The sequence below is a fragment of the Bufo gargarizans genome, chromosome 8 (assembly GCF_014858855.1).
Source record: "Bufo gargarizans isolate SCDJY-AF-19 chromosome 8, ASM1485885v1, whole genome shotgun sequence".
Lineage (NCBI taxonomy): Eukaryota > Metazoa > Chordata > Amphibia > Anura > Bufonidae > Bufo > Bufo gargarizans.
This window is the reverse complement of record NC_058087.1, coordinates 148605075-148618588: the sequence shown is the minus strand read 5'-3', so window position 1 is coordinate 148618588 and position 13514 is coordinate 148605075. Positions and strand designations below refer to the sequence as shown.

The 13514-nt window shown below is 44.7% G+C and overlaps 1 protein-coding gene across 7 annotated transcripts in view; it reads right to left on the bottom strand.

Annotated features, from left to right (window-relative positions):
- MRTFB (myocardin related transcription factor B) overlaps window positions 1-13514 on the bottom strand; it is a 266554-nt gene that overhangs the window by 183208 nt on the left and 69832 nt on the right. The window lies entirely within an intron of this gene.

Below are 13514 nucleotides of genomic sequence, written 5' to 3'. Positions count from 1 at the left end.
TTGTCCGCATAACGGACAAGGATAGTGCGGTTATATCAGTGGCCGGCTGTTCGGTTCCACAAAAAAACAGAATGCACACGGACGTTATCCATATTTTTTGCGGACCGCAAAACACTAAAAAATCCATACGGCCGTGTGCAACAGGTCTATAAAGAGGAGAGGGGGGAGGAGTGAGCAGGAGTTGACCAGACACACACACACACACAAAGAGAAACTACACAGCTACATAGGAAGGTTATCACTCCACACAAGTGCTTTATTTACAAGCATACAGGTCAGAACTTCTCTGTAATATCCTCCATTATCCTGGGGCTGCTTCTGAGTGACTGTGAGACAATTAAGAAGGAGATTTTCCTCTACTTTCTGGGGGTACAGTGGATGGCAGCTAGTCTCCACTTACCATGTCTGGAAAAACTGCAAACCAGGTAGTTAGCTAGGGTTAACTAATCTGACAAAAATTTGCTAAAAAATACTTTATTAAATATCCTCAGTAAAAAAAAAAAAAAAAAAAAAGGGAAAGCAATTGGTAGCTTGCATACATACATTCAATTCAGGCAAGGCAGAAGGTAACTGGGTATCCATAAACATATCTCTCCCTGTTCCAGTTCTTTATAACTCCATGATCTGTAATGGGCATACAGTTGCAAGAAAAAGTATGTGAACCGTTTGGAATGATATGGATTTCTGTACAAATTAGTCATAAAATGTGATTTGATTTTTATCTAAGTCACAACAATAGACAATCACAGTCTGCCTAAACTAATAACACACAAAGAGATAAATGTTACCATGTTTTTATTGAACACACCATGTAAACATTCACAGTGCAGGTGGAAAAAGTATGTGAACCCCTAGACTAATGACATCTCCAAGAGCTAATTGGAGTGAGGTGTCAGCCAACTGGAGTCCAATCAATGAGATGAGATTGGAGGTGTTGGTTACAGTTGCCCTGCCCTATAAAAAACACACTAGTTCTGGGTTTGCTTTTCACAAGAAGCATTGCCTGATGTGAATGATGCCTCGCACAAAAGAACTCTCAGAAGACCTGCAATTAAGAATTGTTGACTTGCATAAAGCTGGAAAGGGCTATAAAAGTACCTCCAAAAGCCTTGCTGTTCATCAGTCCACGGTAAGACAAATTGTCTATAATTGGAGAAAGTTCAGCACTGCTGCTACTCTCCCTAAGAGTGGCCGTCCTGTAAATATGACTGCAAGAGCACAGCGCAGACTGCTCAATGAGGTGAAGAAGAATCCTAGAGTGTCAGCTAAAGACTGTTAGCGAATCTACGATACGTCCAACACTAAACAAGAATGGATTTCATGGGAGGATACCACAGAGGAAGCCACCGCTGTCCAAAAAAAAACATTGCTGCACGTTTACAGTTTGCACAAGATCACCTGGATGTTCCACAGCAGTACTGACAAAATATTCTGTGGACAGATGAAACCAAAGTTGAGATGTTTGAAAGAAACACACAACACTGTGTGTGGAGAAAAAGCGGCACAGCACACCAACATCAAAATCTCATCCCAACTGTGAAGTATGGTGGTGGGGGAATCATGGGTTGGGGCTGCTTTGCTGCGTCAGGGCCTGGACGGATTGCTATCATCGAAGGAAAAATGAATTCCCAAGTTTATTAAGACACTTATCAGGAGAACTTAAGACCATCTGTCCACCAGCTGAAGCTCAACAGAAGATGGGTGTTGCAACAGGACAACGACCTAAAGCATAGAAGTAAATCAACAACAGAATTGTTTAAACAGAAGAAAATACGCCTTCTGGAGTGGCCCACTCAGAGTCCTGACCTCAAACCGATTGAGATGCTGTGGCATGACCTCAAGAAAGTGATTCACACCAGACATCCCAAGAATATTGCTGAACTGAAACAGTTCTGTAAAGAGGAATGGTCAAGAATTACTCCCGACCGTTGTGCACGACTGATCTGCAACTACAGGAAACGTTTGATTGAAGGTATTGCTGCCAAAGGAGGTTCAACCAGTTATTAAATCCAAGGGTTCACATACTTTTTCCACCTGCACTGTGAATGTTTACATGGTGTGTTCAATAAAAACATGGTCAAATTTAATTCTTTGTGTGTTATTAGTTTAAGCAGACTGCGATTGTCTATTGTTGTGACTTAGATGAAGATCAGATCACATTTTATGACCAGTTTGTGCAGAAATCCATATCATTCCAAAGGGTTCACATACTTTTTCTTGCAACTGTATGTACCAAGTATGTGTGAACCAGTACTAGTAATATATTGCTACCTGGTCCTCAAATAGTGCCACCACAGGCAATCTTATGCTATTTGCAGACTAGCGTCAGAGATACGGCAGGCTGTTTGCGTACTGCGGCATTGCCGGAGGTTTGTAAGGCTCCATCCAGCCCCATTCACTATAGATCTGGCTGCATTCTGGCAAATAGTCGGATCTCTGAAGGTAGTGTGCAGTTAGCCTTAAACAGTAGTGTGCTGTCTCCTCCTCATTCGCCACTGTAACCTGCAGCTAGTGCTCTCATACGCCTCAGAGAGTGTCCACAATAACTGAGGCATATGACTTTAGTTGATGAGTAGCACCGCAGAATCCACATCCATTATACTACATACACAGGATTGACTTCCGTCTACCTGCCTTTCCATAGCCATTGTGTTTTGCTTATTTTTGATGGCATGTATATAGGAGACATATAATAATCTTTTTAGGGGGGGGGGGGGGGGGGCCCCCCCACTAGTATTTATTACACATTTAAACTTATGTGGACTCTTTCTTACCTTATGTGGTTTTGACCAAGTGATCTGTGCTGCTATCGTTCCGCCGCCTACTGTCACATTGGGATCCAATTTTTATTGTGTATTAGTATTATCATGCACTGTGTATCATTATTATAACATATTAAATAATATTAAATAACATCTTTATTCAATATACATTAGTGATGTGGTGGTGTTATCCATTATATACTGTAGGTAATATAATCCAGATTGTTCATTTCTCTGCAGCTTTAAATGCGGACATTGGAAAAACGGGGGGCAGTGGGGAAAAATAAATGGTGACCTGGATTCCTCATGTGCAGTACTACTCGTGTATTACTGCAGGTAACAGTTCAGAATCGTGACCAATTCTCTTTATGCCACAATCCCCACCGGATCAAATTATAGTCCATGGGGATCTGGAGGTGAACGGCAGTATCCAGCTAGAACTTCGGCAGGCTGTTCCAGCAGGAGAACAACAGCGCTGATGTGAATGTACCCTTAGCAGAAACTTAAAAATAACTTCATTTAGTTAATGTATGCATTTCAAATCAATTACTGCAGACGGCATATTTTATTTAGGGTTCATTTTATTCCTCTTTAGGCTTCCACTAAACCATAAAAATACGGGCAATTAGACCTGGCAATGTTTAAAAGAATTTTTCAAATGCAAGCCGAAATATGCGTGCAAAACGGATTTCTTGCAGAGCAAAATGTACAGTATGTAGATTCTTTTTTTCTTCTTCAGATGAACAGTTTGTTCAAAATGAACGTTATGTTACCAGTTAAAGGGGATAAGTGATTAAACGTGTGGTGAAAGGTAATACAGTACACACAAAAACTGCATCTGAAACGCTGTGGTCTTCGGTCCTGCTGCAATGCCCTGAGCTGTGACAACACCAAGCACAGTGCTATGCGCCTTATCCTCCATATAGTAAAAGCCCTCTGTGCCTGCGACGTGTCCGTGTGTGTTTGCCGATGCTAAATGCGCATTCGCAGAGCGCCGGCCAATAGAATCATAGCACACCACACATGGCCACAACACCCACAGCATCACGCCGGCAAGCAGGCCACAGGGCTGACAGAGGAATGGAGGATTTGGTGAGCGGGACCAAGGAGGAGGAGAACACTGCGGGAGCCGAGCTCAGGTAATCACCGCACGACTGACCGCAGCATGGGAGGGAAACCGCCTCTAAGGAAAGGGGTGTGGAGCCCAGAGTCCTCCCTCCTCATGGAGCCCACTCCCCCAGTGTCCCTACATGTACTGCCCTCAGCCCTGTCACTCCCCGGCCGCCAGCTGTGGCTCCGCTCTATACAATAATCTATAGGCGCTGTGACCGCTGACATCACAGAGGAACCTGCACTGATCACATATTATAATCTACATCTGATAATAATCTATCTTCTACTATATAATAAAAGCCCTCTGTGCCTGCGCTGGGTCCGTGCAGATGTTAAATGAGCATGCGTGGCGCACCGGCCAATCAGCACACATGCACGGACACCGCCTGCACCACCTGCGTGTACATTGGGGAGAGCGCCCAGAGTGTAGAGCTGTCCGGAAATAAAGGGCCACATAACTTGGGGGATGGGGCTGTGTGTACTGCACTGTCAGGGCTCCCCCAATACCCGGCTCTAGAGCTAATGATCTCTCCTGCTCGCTGCAGGGGTGGAGATTGGTCGGCCGTAGTGGGAGACTCCCGGTGCCCGGTCCCAAGCCCCGGTCCAGTGCCCGCTGGACGCCGCTGTGGGAGTGTCCCGGGACTACGGCCGCGCCCTGGGGGAGGTTTCAGGCTACGTATCCTCCTTCCTCCGAGCCTCGGGCTCTCTCATCATGTAACCAGGAGGACGGCGGAGATGAGTCAGTAAGGAGCTGGAGCATCCTGGAAGCTGGTCTCCGGTGAGAGCTCAGCCCTGGGCACCCGTACAGGGCCTGCCGGGTAACGACGCGTCCCCGCGGACAGCGTGCTCTTCCCCTTCTCGGATGACAGCTCGCAATGTAGTGTAATCATGGTGGAGTCTGTCTGCTGTGGAGCCGCACACCCCAGGCAGTAGATCCTCAGCACAGAGATTGTGCCGGGTGTACTGCCAATGAGGACGAGTCCCCAGTGCTGGTCCCGCCTACACCAGCGGCGGTGATTGGGCGGTGCGCAGGTGTGGGCGGCGTGTGGAGCGCCCTGTCCTCATTGGTCGGCGTGCTGTGGGCGGCGTCTGTGCTTATAGGACACACCCTCTGTGCAGGCACAGAGGGTTTTTATTTTATAGGAGATAATATAGGGAAGGAGGGAGGTATATAACATAGAAGCCCTGTGCGAGTGCTCAGGGCTGCATGTCCGTGTGTGTGCAGATAATTCAACTGCGCATGCGCAGCACGCCGTCCAGTCAACACACGGCATTCCTACACGCCGCCCACACCTGCGTTTCGGCCAATCACTGCCGCCGCTTGCAGGTTATGGTGTGCTCTCCACGTCAGAGCGTCGCCATTACTGTTTGTGCATCACACAGCCACACAGTCCCAGCACTCTCAGCCACAGACAGCAGCCGCTGCCAGCAGTCTCAGCTCAACCAGTCAGTGCCAGCCATCTCAGCTATCAGTCAGTGCCACCAGTCACAGTGCCAGCAGCCACAGTGCCAGCCGTCTCAGCCATCAGTCACAGCAGTCTCAGCACCACCAGTCAGTGCCAGCCGTCTCAGCCATCAGTCAGTGCCACCAGCCACAGCCACCAGTCACAGCCACAGCCAACAGTCTTGGCCACCAGCCACAGCCACCAGTGTCAGTGCCATTTAATATACACTGTTCCTACGAATGTTTATGCACTACTGTTCTAGCGCCCGTTATTGTAACAGGCTTAATGACTAGTAAACTATAACACTATAGATATGTCTTTAATGATGACAACACTGCACGGTATATGCAATGATTCCCCAACTGAAGGCAATTCGACGTGGCAATGGAATTTTTTAAACACAAGCTGAAATATGCATGCAAAACCTACCATCAATTTTTTATCACATATCAACAACCTATATAACCTGTATATTTTACAAAAACAGGTAGATCGTTTTCTAGATGTAATTTTTTTAAGCCCCTCCATGTATTCTACTTCCTGTCTTGGCTCTTTAATGTCCACTTTTGTTGGGACCTCTAGCATGGCAAACAGTCTTGCTTAAAGGGGTTGTGCAATGGTGTAATACTGATGTCCTACCATCATGATAGGTCATTAATTTAGATCAGATGGGGTCCGACTCCCAGCACCCCCACCAATCAGCTATTTGAGGAGGTAGTGGCACCCGTGCAAGCGCTACTTCCTCTTCAAAATGACCTGTGTGATGTCTCATTTGTAGAGGAGATGCAGTGCAATCACAGCTGCTCGTCACATTCACTTGAATTTTAAAGAGGGTGTATCACTCGTACAAGCACCGCTAGCACCATGTGAACAATGGCGCTATCATATGGTCATCCTAAATCCAACAAATGTCCTAATAAACTAACATGGCTGGGAGATTAATTGAAAAAAAAAAAATATATATATATTAATAAAAAATGAGGCCTGATTAATAGACAATCTTGCTTGTAAATTGTTTCAATTATTCTGGTTACAGATGGCATTGATCTACTCCGAGTCTTCCCTACCCTTTAGATATCTGTTTTAGGCTCTTAACCTCACTTCAACTGCGGCCACCTCCCCCCGACAGCTCCTACTGTGGTCACCTTCCCCCACTGCTCCAACTGCGTCCACCTCCAAAATTGCTCCAACCATGTCCACCTCCCAAATTGCTCCAACCGTGTCCACCTCCCAAATTGCTCCAACCGTGTCCACCTCCCAAATTGCTCCAACCGTGTCCACCTTATCCCACGGCTCCAACCACAGCTGCTTCTTCCCACTCCAACTACGTCCGCTCCTCCCACCACTCCAACTGTTGACAGTGAACTACGATGGCAAGTATGGAGAGCATACTCAAGGGATCAGCAACCTTTGGCACTCTAGCTGTTCTTAAACTACAACTCCCAGAATGCCCCTTTCACTTCTGTGGGAGTTACAAGAACAACCAAGTAAGTTTGCACACTGGCAGTTGTAGTTTCACAGCAGCTGGAGTGCCGAAGGTGAAGATAGAACAGAGAAGGAAAAATCAAGACAAAAACAAATGAGTTTTCAAACCTCCAGGCCTCCCATATCCTTGTCCACTTCTCGTGGGCATTTCTTTGTTTGTAAAGAATTTACTCATAGTTTTTAACATTGTTGACCAACTTTTTTGCTCTTGCTATATTACATACTTGGCAATTACTACTCAAATACTCAATTGCTGCTTTTCACGCATCTTCAAGAAGTGACTGCTTGCTTATTGCTTATATTTCCCACCCCCTGAGTTAAAACATTTTACAAGATAATCCTCGTTAATCACTTCATCTGTTTTTGGTGCTTTTGGTGTTATGGCTGATCAGTGTATACCGTCTCAGGCAGGGGTGGCCAACCTTACAGACACAAAGAGCCAAAAAAAACATTTCAAAAAATGACTACCAGGAGCCACAAGCTATACATTTAGAGTCACTACAAGATGCACCTAGGTTTTAACAAAGAAAAATAAGAGAAAAAATATATTTTTAGTCAGACTCCTAAAATCAGATCCCCAATCCTCATCTGTCCTAAAATAATATCCCCCAAATTCATCAGACCCCCAATGCTCGGATCAGACAACACAAATCAGACTCCCAGTGTCAGACCCTCAGTGCTCAGATTCCCCCTTCCTGATCAGATCAGACCTCCATGCTCAGATAAGGACCCCCATTGCTCAGATCAGAGCCCCCCCCCCCCAATGCTCAGATCAGGACCTCCCCCATGCTCAGATTAGACCCCCATACTATAATTTTAAAAAAATCTCTTCCCTCTCCTGATTAGGCACTGGGCTTCTGCTCGGTCGGGCACCTGCTACTCTGCAGGTCTGACACGCTCTCCACTGTGACCAGATGAGCACAACGTCAGGTCATAGTCCATGTCTCCAGGTACTACGTTCTCACAATGTGTGCATCAGGACGTAGTGGAGAATGAGCTGGAGCTGCAAAGTAGTAACAGTGCCCGATCAGGAGAAGAGATCTGAGCATGGGTGGAGAGTGAGCCCCCTGACTGCTTCCCGGCTCCACAGCTAGAGCCGCACTTGAAGAAGCAAAGAGTCGCATGCGGCTCAAGAGCCACGGGTTGGCCACCCCTGGTCTAAGGTGATGACAGTGTAGCGGTTTGTGTGCAGTGTGCCCCCAGCTCAGCAGCACAAGATGCATACAAGGAAGGAAATGGTCTAAAATCTTCCCTCATGCATCCACTGGCATTCATGGACATCTTCCTTGGACACCAAACATAGCCCCAGAACACAAACACTTTCATTTTTCATATACATATGTTCTCTCGCCCTATAAAAAAATCCTGCTTGGTCCGACTAGCAGATTTACTGTCACAACAAGGCCATACATAACACCGAACATGGTTTTATAGACATTTCTCCATGTTGTCCGCTTTGAGAGTTATGGCTTGAGAGTAATTCAATCATTCTCACCTGCTGCTGCTTGGATAACAAGTTTTACTCTGCACTTCATTACACCCAAGAAGAATGTACACATGGCGAGGCGAGGATCAGACGCAGAAGGAAATGTCAGAAATAATGGCATAGGTTGCATAAGTAAGAACTATATTCCCATGATTCCCTTAAAGGGAACCCGTCATCAACTTTATGCTGACCGTACTGAGGGCAGCACAAAATAGTGACAGAAATGCTGATGTCAGCGGTGTGCCATTCATCAGCTAAAAGTCAGTGGTTGCTGAGAACCAGCATCATAATTATTAAAGCCTTGTAAAGAGTCAAATCTACCTGAGAAGAGTCCTGGTTATCCATAATCTCCTGCTCTCTCACCCACCTGCTGATGATTGGCAGTTCTCTCCTAGAGAGAGAGGGAGAATACTAGGTAGAAGACTGTCAGTCATCAGCAGATGGGCAGGAGAGCAGGAATCCATGAATAACCATGAACCTTCTCAGGTGGCCATGACTCCTTTCCAGGCCCAGTCTGCAATGATTGTGATGTTGGTTCTCGGCTAGGGTTGTTGCGGGTATCGAAATATCGATACCCAATCGACACGATACCAGGATTTGACATTTATCGATACTAGGCTGCCCTACTGCACAGCCTAGTATCAGAGAACATGGAGCACACTGCTGTCAGGGTGCTCATGTTCCCTCAGCAGCACAGGGGAGTAGGAGTCACTCCCTCCCCCCTGTGCCACTGCTGCTGCCAATAAGCGGAGGAGGGGCGGGCGCACAGCGCCACCAATACTGAGGACCTTTCATGGGTCCAAACATACTATCAGGATATGTAGAGCGGCGCCCAGGGATCTCACTGCACTTACTATTATTCCTGGGCACCACTCTGTTCGCCCGCTGTGGCCCCTGGTATATTCTTCCGCTCTGTATGCTATTTGCTAGCATCGGAGCAATGGGAAGGAGACTGCCCATTTAACTTATAAATGACAGACCGCTGAAATCGACTCACCTGTCTCTACTTTATGCTGCCATTAGTACGGTCACCATAAAGTTGATGACAGGTTCCCTTTAAAGAAAATCTGTCATCAGATGATAACGACCCCAAACACACGTCCAAGACGACCACTGCCTTGCTAAAGAAACTGAGGGTTAAGGTGCTGGACTGGCCAAGCATGTCTCCAGACCTAAATCCTATTGAGCATCTGTAGGGCATCCTCAAACAGAAGGTGGAGGAGCGCAATATCGCTAACATCCACCAGCTCCGTGATGTCATGGAGGAGTGGAAGAGGATTCCAGTGGCAACCTGTGAAGCTCTAGTGAACTCCATGCCCAAGAGAGTTAAGGAAGTGCTGGAAAATAATGGTGGCCAGACAAAATATTGACACTTTGGGCACAATTTGAACATTTTCACCTAGGGGAGTAATCCGTTTTGTTGCCGGCGGTTTTGACATTAATGGCTGTATTATTTTGAGGGCACACCAAATTTACACTGTACACAAGCTGTACACTGACTACTTTACATAGTATCTTCAGTGTTGTCCCATGAAAAGATATAATAAAATATTTACAAAAATGCGAGGGGTGGACTCACTTTTGTGAGATACTGTACGTCCACACTGCTTGCTAAACTCCAGTGCTTGTTTCTCCTGCCTGACTCAGTCGGGGTGACCCATATGCACTGTGGTACTTTTTCTGTTATGTTATGTTTTTATTATTAAGTCTAATCTAAAAACAGTTTTTTTTTGTTTGTTTTTATGAGGGTGTCAAAAAAAGTTGAAGGTTTTTTTCTAGCTTTAATTTAAAAATATTTTGAAATTGCATGTTGGCAATGCGCAACACTGACCGAGAATTCTGCATGTTAGGCCTCATGCACATGAATGTTTTTTCCCCGTTTACAGTCATTTTTTTTTTGCGTTCCGTATACGGAACGATTCATTTCAACAGGTCCGCAAAAAAAAATACAGAATGTACTCCGTATGCATTCAGTTTCCGTATTTCCGTTCAAAGATAGAAAATGTCCTATTATTGTCCGCGTAATGGACAAGGATAGTATTGTTCTATTAGGGACCAGATGTTCCGTTCCGCAAAGAACGGAATGCACAAGGATGTCATTCGTGTTTTTTGCGGACCGCAAAACACTGAAAAAGCCATACGGTCGTGTGCAATAGGCCTTAGGGTCGATCATGCTGAGTGAAACGACCCCTCTTTTTTTTTGAACTCCATGGCCCATTTTTTAGAAATCTTTTGCCAATATTTTGCCGATTAGGTGTTCAGTGCACTAAGGAGCAGGCCTAGCCCCTTACAGCACCACTTCACCACAGCCTTTCCCCTTTAGTGACTCCCATTCTCCCCTTGAGTGACAGGGCCAGGCACCTCACCGTCCTCCTGCTTGGCCTTGTAAACCTCTGCATGCACCAGTGAATGTTTAATCGGCACATGCGCAGTACATCTCAGTAGGCCTTCCTCAAAGTTGAGATCTGAACTGAGAAGGCACCAATGATGTTCAGACCTCAGCATTGGGAATGCCAACTGAGATGTACTGTGAAGGTACTGCGAATAGGTATAAATCTGATAATAGGTTGGATATGTTCATTCACACGTCAAATCACTGAAACCTTTCAGACATTTCTCTATTAAATCATCACTACAGCAGAAATCTGACCGTTCCTTTCTCTATCCAAAGAGGGAAGAACTGGTTAATGACCAGCATATTTTGCAATGGGTTGTAAACAGGATATCTGGTCTGGTTATATTCCCTGACTCAAAGGGTCAGGTGGTGCTGGTGAGAGGGTTCTTTTTCTTGGGTTATACTTCTTTGAATATTTGTTTCCATAGAGCACTGCCAATCTCCATACCTTGGAGTATGTCTAGTCAGTTTCCATACATGACTGGTCTCCTTAAAGGCTTGTCCTGCTAGACATATTTATGACCTATCATCAGGATAGGTCATCAATATCTGATCTGTGGGGGTCCGACGCTGTGCCATGCTTCATGCCGTTTCCTGCTCATCACACTGCACTTTGTCTCGAGAGTGCAGTATAATGACAAGTACTCGTTCCATTCACTACAATGGAGAGAGTATTTATAATTACACTTCGACGCCGCTCTACAGAAGATGATGAGTAGTGTAAAGAAATGGAAGCGCCGCCTCCTCGTCATACAGCTGATTGGCAGGGGTGCCGGGTGTCGGACCCCCACCGATCAGATATTGGTGACAGGTCATCTATGTATATCAGGACAACCCCTTTAAGGAGATTCAGTACCCTGCCTACGTTGCTATGGTTTGGAACATTTTGGTAGCCATGTATTGTAGTGAAGCTCACAGTCTCTCTCGACACAATTATGAGGCCAAATAAAGAATTACTGTAATCCTAAACTGCACGGGGCACCTGTGTCCGGAATATTTTCCATTAGTACATGTATATAGTACAACTGTGCAGACGGTATGTACAGAGGGAGCGTGCGCTTCAGTACAGTATAGCGGTATTATGTTCTTGCAATGTACTGAAAGTTTAACTTGCAATGCAATTTTCAATGACCAGAACAACTCTTGTACATTTTCAGCTGTCCATCATTACATGCTTTTATTAAAGGTGAGGACACTAGTCTCGATTTTCTATCTTCTGCCGTTTTCATCAGTTGTCATAGCAACCTGGCCGTACATTTTAAAGGCTGCAATCAGGCAGAGGTGTTGTTTATCTTGGGTAATATAAGGCAGAGCCTATTATTTAAAGGGGGGGGGGGGGAAACAGGATTGTTCTCAAGTAAATCTCGTGTATTTCTGGCAAGACTCGGGACAGAATGTGAAAGAATTGGCTAAAAGCAACTAAACTGCCTTAATTTTGGGGAAACCTGCTGCACAGAAATAAAGTGCTGCCATCCCGCAGGGATTAGAAATCAGTAAGGTTCTGTTCACATTGGAATCTTGTCTTCTGGATGGGGCATAGGACAGACCCCTTTAACCCCTTAAGGACCCTGGGATTTTCCATTTTTGCGTTTTTTTTTGTTTTTCACTCCCTGCCTTCCCATAGTCCTAACTTTTTTATTTTTCCATTCACAAAGCTTTATGAGAGCTTATTTTTTGCGGGACAAGTTGAACTTTCTAATGGCACCATTTAAATTTGCATACCATGTAATAGGAAGCAGGAAAAAAAATCCAAATGAGGTAGAATTGGGAAAGAACGCAATTCTGAAAGTTTTTTTTTTTTTTACACTGTATACTATGCGGTAAAATTGACCTGTTATCTTCATTCTCTAGGCCAGTACGGTTACAACGATACCATACTTATATAATTTTTCTTGCATTTTAATACTGAAAAAAAAAAAAGTAAACCTTTGAGGGAATTTTTTTTTTTTTTTTATAAACATATTTTGACCCCTATAACTTTTTTGTAGTTATGTGTCCGGGGCTGTGTGAGGGCTCGTTTTTTGCAGGACGATCTGTTCTTTTCAGTGATACCAATTTGAAGTGTGTGCGACTTTTTGATGACCTTTTATAAAAAAAATTACGATTGGGTAGTTGAAGTGACAAAAAATGGCAAATTGGCTGTTTTTATTTTTATCCCATTATGCCATTTGCCGTACGCTATTAATATTGTTATATTTTAATAGTATGGGCATTTTCACACGCGGTGGTGCCCATGAGGTTTTTTTTTTATTGCTTGAGTATTTTTATTTTAAAATACTAACTGTATAGTTAGTTTAGATTTTTTTATTCTAGTGAAAGGTCCTCTTTAAGGAAAGGGGGGTGATTTGAACTTTTTTTTATATATTTGCAAAAAAAAAATGTTTTTTAACTTTTTGTTTTTACTTTTTTTAAGTCACCTTGGGAGACAATAACTGGCAATCATAAGACTGCCTATTGTGTTCATTAATTTGTATATAGACACCATTTAACACTTCATTTGCACTATACCAGTGATGGCGAACCTATGGCACGGGTGCCAGAGGCGGCACTCAAGAGCCCTCTCTGTGGGCACCCGCACTGTGAAAAAAGTCTATGGTGTACCAATGTGCCTTAGACTTTTCCTGCCATTCATCAGCGCAGGGCGCACTATAAAAAGCACGGGCAGGGCACTGAATGTAGGCAGGCTTTAATAGCTAAATGATAAAGTGCATGGAAGATATACTATATTGAACTATAGTATTCAGGTTAAATACACTGGCACTTTATGATAAATAAGTGGGTTTTGGGTTGCAGTTTGGGCACTTGGCCTCTAAAAGGTTCGACATCAC